Source organism: Prionailurus bengalensis, chromosome X (genome assembly GCF_016509475.1).
Source record: "Prionailurus bengalensis isolate Pbe53 chromosome X, Fcat_Pben_1.1_paternal_pri, whole genome shotgun sequence".
NCBI classification, from domain to species: domain Eukaryota; kingdom Metazoa; phylum Chordata; class Mammalia; order Carnivora; family Felidae; genus Prionailurus; species Prionailurus bengalensis.
The window spans coordinates 18905478-18911647 of NC_057361.1; the positions used below are offsets into that span (position 1 = coordinate 18905478).

The 6170-nt window shown below is 40.2% G+C and overlaps 1 pseudogene; it reads left to right on the forward strand.

The window, feature by feature from the left end:
- The first annotated feature begins 4142 nt into the window (after nt 1–4142).
- Nucleotides 4143–4644, forward strand: LOC122477515 (annotated as a pseudogene).
- Nucleotides 4645–6170: the final 1526 nt, after the last annotated feature.

Consider the following 6170-nt stretch of genomic DNA (forward strand, 5'->3'; position numbering starts at 1 on the left):
AGAGAGGATGCTTCATTTCATAGTCTTACTCCTCTCTTGATTTTCTTCATGGAGTAACAGCTGTCTGGATAAGAGCTTTAAGGTGACTCCATCCCTCTCTTCTTATTTAGCAAGAATGACTACAAATTGATTTTGGGAACCACCTGTAAAAAAATGTAATTCCCTAAAAGGCCCTGCTATTTCAAATAAAAAGTCTATATTATGTTTTGGTTCTCATTATTGGTCCTGGAAAAAGATGTAAAAAAGATGAAAAAGTTCAAGACAGTGGTAACTAAAATGATCAAGGGGTAGCCACAGCATATTGGAGTCAAGGAAAAGACCCTCAAATCAATGATCAAATGTATAGATTTCTCCACACTTTGAGTTTTAAAGGGAGAATTTACAGCTGAAAATTACTTCTTAAGAAGGGTTTTCACATTATATCATCTTTCAACAGCCTTGACAAAGACATCAGGATAGGTATTACCTGCAATTTACAGATTAAAAAAATCAAAGTATGAGTGATATTATAATTTGTTCAAATTCTCCTGGCCACTGGTAAATGGAAGAACCCAGCCTTGGAATCCAATGTCTTATGCCTTCCATTCTTCCAACCTGATTGAACTTACATATCCTATTCAGTCTCAACAGAGAATAGCCAGAATTCTCTTTCCTAATCTCTTTCCTGTCTCTAAATGTATTTTCCCTTTGACCTGGAATTGATGGTATATACTTATTGCCTTCTTTCTAATAATTACACGCTACAGGCATATCCAGTATTAATATAATTACTTTATTTGATTTTGAGATTGGGAGTCCTCAGAGCAAGAGGGCTATTTTCATGTGTTTTGCTCAAGAAAATTGTATTAAAAGAAATCAAATAATTCTTTTGCGACTTGCCCAAGAGGATGCCAGACAGGATTTAAGGGGCAGACCAGAGATCAGCAAGCTATGGCCCATGGGCCAAATATGCTTGCTGACTCTTTCTGTAAATAAAGTTTTACTGGAATACAGACACACTCAGTCCTTTGTGTGTTATCTATGTCTGCTTGTCTACCACAATGGCGGGGGGCGGGGGGGGGGCAGTTAGAACAGAGACTGTATGGCCTACAAAGCCTAAAATATTTACTCCCTGGCCTTTTGAGGAAAAATTGGCCAACTCCAGGCCCAGAGTCAATCCTCAAAAGTGTCTAAGGAACAAGAAAAGTAGAGTGGGTTGTCCTCTGTTTCTTTCTAGGAATTCAGTACTTTGGGAGCTGCTGTTATTTCCAGAAAGACTATACTTTGGTACTCAAGGGAATAGAAGGTAGAAAGAGGGAATTGCAAGCAAGTTTGACTAAAGAACACAGAACACTTCAGAAGGGAAATCATATTTAGGAGAGTTATTCTTCGATCAAGGGAATGAAAGGGAGAATTTCATGAGGTAAAGGTGTTTGTGGTAAGCTGATTACAATACAAAGTCGATTTACTAAGCCAATCAAAATCTAAATTTAAGTTTAAGAATCATGTAAATTATCAGATTTTATTTATCTTTGCTTTTAGCAAGGAAAATATTATCAGATTTTCTTTATTATATTGGTAAATTCTAAATCTTGGGACACAGATTCAGCTTAAGAAGAAGTTACTTCACGATCAGATGTTAGTACAAATTCTTGTGCATCAGCTATTATAAAAACAAACTTTTAATATCCCACATTTTGAAATTTATGGAGGTGACTTTCATTTTCTTTAGAGATGATGAATGTGTGCCGACTGGCGCCGCTGTTTAATTATAGATGGCTAGCTGTGAGGAGCGTGGAAATGATCTCAGCCATTTAAACCTCAAGGCAATCTCCTGATGTGACTAAAAAGGTGTGCATTTTATTTATGTAGCTGCTTTACCTACTCACCCAGATTTCCATTGCACTTAGAAATTCCCAAGTGAAGTGTCTACAATTATTTTGTAAAGGGCTTGCAATAATACTCCCTTCCTTCTCATTCTTGCTCCCAGAAAATTTTTGCTTAAAGCTGCATTTGGGAAATAGTACATGGGAAGCATCATGGTATATAGGGAAGAGAATAGACTGGAGGCTCAGGAACACTTGAAACGCCCTTTGAAAGGTCACCGTGTGTTCAAGGAACTGCAAATGGCTCACAATGTCTAGAATGCAGAGTAGATGTTAAGTGTGGACAGTGGCATGTCTACAGAGGTGGTTGGAAACCAGACAATAAGAGGTACTGGGTTTCATGCTAAGGAGTAGGGACAGTTGTCAAGGTAATATGGAACCCCTGAAGGGTTTAAAGGTAAGAATATAGAGGTGCCTGGATGGCTCAGTCAGTTGAACATATGACTTTGGCTCAGGTCAGGATCTCATGGTTTGTGGGTTCGAGCCCCGTCTCAGGCTCTCTGCTGTCAGCACAGAGCTCGCTTCAGATCCTCTGTCCCCCTCCATGTCTGCCCCCCTCCCATGTGTATGCTCTCTCTCTCTCTCTCTCTCTCAAAAATAAACTTTTATAAATACAAGAATATAACACAATTAAATTTACACTGTTGAAAAATACCGTGGCAGCAGGGTAGATAATGGACTGAAATGGAGAGAAAAAGAGTGAGGGTACACAGAGATTTGAAGGGCTGGTGTGAGTGAGGTTTTCAAGGAATGGTAAGGTGCAAAGCTGGGGATATGTCTGTGAGGGTAGAGAGCTAAATTGTTGAGGAGATATTTGTGTGGCTTAACTGAAAGAACTTAATTTTAACAGACACAAGAGTGAGGGAAGGGTCAGTGTAGGAGCTGAGTTAATTATAATAAGAACATTTAGGAGGAGAAAAAGAATTAATGCCTATCTTACTACTGCATGCCCAGAATCTAGGCCTGCCAAGCAGAGTGTTCCTGTGAGCAAGAAAAACTGAGAGGGCATTGTCTCCAAGGGCATGAGTGTATTTCTAGATAACTTTGCCTATATGGAGCTTTCTTGTGTGGAAAGAATACCTGCCTGGGATCCCCAGGACTAAGACCCTCAGACTAAGGTTTTAGCACACATCTAGGAGGTAATTACCAGCAGGGAGTGGAGAAGTGAGGAGAAAAACAAAAAGAGCTAATATAGAAAGTGTTAATGAGTGGTTACCCCTGTGGGCAATTGGGAGCTCAGTTCTACTGAGGACATCTGGGAGACAGTGTAGAACATGCCTCAGCATTGTTCCATCGAAGGAGCAAAGAAGGTATTTATTCATCAATTCTAGTTTGTCACTGGTTAAGAGGTTAACCAATGACAACTTTCTGGCCCTTCCAACCAGCCCTGTGCTTGAGCTAAGCATACTTCCACGGGCAGGAAAATCCTTGAAACAAAGAGTTGTCAGTGCAGGAACTATGAATGCAAAGAGTGATGAGCAGGGTTCTGACAGAGCCTACTGCATATATACACACCCAACTGTGGGCAGTAAACCCACTGTACCTTCTTTGGATTTAAGGGGGTAGAATCTTTCTTAAGATAGACAAGTTACTTATTTCAATGCAGAAGATTTTCTACCTTTTGGAACCTATCTTAGTACATAGATACACTGGGATTTCGAAGAAGACTCAAACCTCAAGGTGGCCTCCAATGTACATTAAGGAATTATAACAATAAATCGCAATCCATGGTGACATCATCTCTTGAGCAAAGGATGAAACTGCAGAGTTAGGTATGCTAACTATAAATGTAAGAATTAAAACTGACTCAGACATATTTAGAAAAAGAACACACTATTCTCCAAAGCATTACCATTTCCTAAAATGAAACTACTAAGATTTGGTGATTTTCACATAATTTAAATATTTAACTGCTGATTTTGAAAAAAAAAAAAAGATGATGGAGAGACTAATGCACAAGATGCATAAAACATAGTAAAGCAGCACTCCCAACTCTATTACTCTGGAATTGGGTTTAAGAAATTAACCAAAAATATGAGTTCAAGGAACAAAGTCATGAGGAGTCATATACAAAACAAAAGAACTGGAAGTAGCAAACAGAGCTCTAAGGCCAATTTCTGATAATCCATGGATGGAATTTTCTGGTTTTAGCATTTCACTTTACCTGCCCCCCATTCCTTCTTCGAATGCAAAGATACTGGAAATGGGTTAGTGAAGAAGTTATCCTCTTTCCCTTCATCCCTGAAGCACATTGGGAACCAACGCTCCAGGACAGACATGGTCATGTCCAAGAACCACCCATGCACAGCCAGTCATGAAAACGGCACAGAAACAGCATCAAGAACCCCGGTCACAAAGATATGAATCTCTTAAGGGGGTAGGCTTCAAGTTCCTGATGAACATGCACTTCACCCAGAAGCACAACGAGAAGGGCCTGAAGAAGATGTAGACCAACCGTGCCATGGCCATGAATGCACTTGCTGAGGCTATCAGTGCCCTTGTCCAGCCCAAGATCCTAAAGGGCGGCAGGTGCAAGCTCAATAGACTTGCCTACATCACTCACCTCAAGTTTGGGAAACATGTTCGTACCTGTATTGCCAAGTGTCTCAGGCTCCTCCGACCAAAGGCCAAGGCCGAGACTCAAATCAAAGCCCCGGCTGCAGCTGCGACTCTGGCTCCAGCTCCTGCTATGGCTCAGTCTCCCCAAGGTGCCCAGGTGCCCACGAAGGCCATTCTATACTGGAGCTGATGTGAGAACAGGACTGGTGCGACCCCTAGGCTCTGTCTGCATGGGGCCAGTGTCCCTTTATGTTACTTATACAAATAAGCCAGCGGTAGGATCTGTCAAAAAAAAAAAAAAGTCATTCATACCAGGGTTTGGTATCTTGAAGGTCTGGCTCTGTTGCTCAATGTCTATGTAACCTTGGATAAATCACTTAACCTCTGTGTACCTCAGTTTCCTCATTTGAAAAAAAGGTCATAATAATAGTACCTACCTCATAGGGAGTTTATGAGGAATGATAAATTAGCATATGTAAATTAGAGCACCAGACACATAATAAGAAATACACACGTGTTTGTTACTATTAAGAATATATAGCTCTCTTCTGGGCAAAGAGCAAGCTGTCATAGCTTATGGAATGTGACTGCTGTAAATCACACAAAAAGTGTACCAGAATACTGTTTTTAATGATTTTTAACATCCGAAAGAACTGACAGAGAAAATAGATTCTTTGGCATTCCAGAGGCAAAAAAAGACTGATGACGGAGGTTACAGTTCTGACACCAAGAAGAAGTGTTGGTCCTTAGAGCTGTAAAACAATGAGATGGGTTGCCTTTGAGGTCATGCGTTCACTGACATGGGAGCTGCAGGGGACTCTGGTTGCTTATTAGTGTTGCTGGAGAAGGAGTTTGTGCATCAGAGAAAAGGTATACATAAATGACCTTTCAGATTTTTCTAATTTCGCAAGTCAATGATTTCACAATTTGTCTCTGAACTCTCTTTCTAATCTTCTACCTTACTAGTTCCTCATATGAACCCTCTGCCCTAGACATACAAACATAATAGTACACACTCACCAAGTGTTAGGCTGTCTCACCATTTCCCATTTTTTGCCATTTTCTCCACATTGAATGTCATTTTCTTAACAAAATAAGACAAATAGTTTTGTTTTTTTAATGTTTATTTTTGAGAGGGAGAGAGTGCAAGCAGGGTAGGGGAAGAGAGAGAGGGGAACAGAGGATCTGAAGCAGGCTCTGTGCTAACACCAGGCAGCCCGATGCGGGGCTGGAACTCATGAACCACGAGATCACAACCAGAGCTGAAGTCTGACGCTCAGCCAACTGAGCCACCCAGGTGCCCCTTTCAGGTTTTTTTTTCTTTCTGACTTTTTATTGAAATTCCAATTAGTTAACATAAAGTGTAATATTAGTTTCAGGAGAAGAATTTAGTGATTCATCACCTACATACAACACCCATTGCTCATCACAAGTGCCCTCCCTAAGGCAAGCATTTTAAAAGCCAAATTATGGAAAGAATCCAAATGTCCAACAAATGATGAATGGATAAAGAAGATGTTGTGTGTACACATACACACAAATGGAATACTACTTGGCAATGAGAAAAAATGAAATCTTGCCATTTGCAACAACGTGGATGGAACTGGAGGGTATTATGCTAAGTGAAATAAGTCAGTGAGAGAAAGACAGATATCATATATTTTCACTCATATGTAGAATTTGAGAAACTTAACAGAAGACTATGGTGGAAGGAAGGAAAAATAAGTTACAGAGAGGAGGCAAATC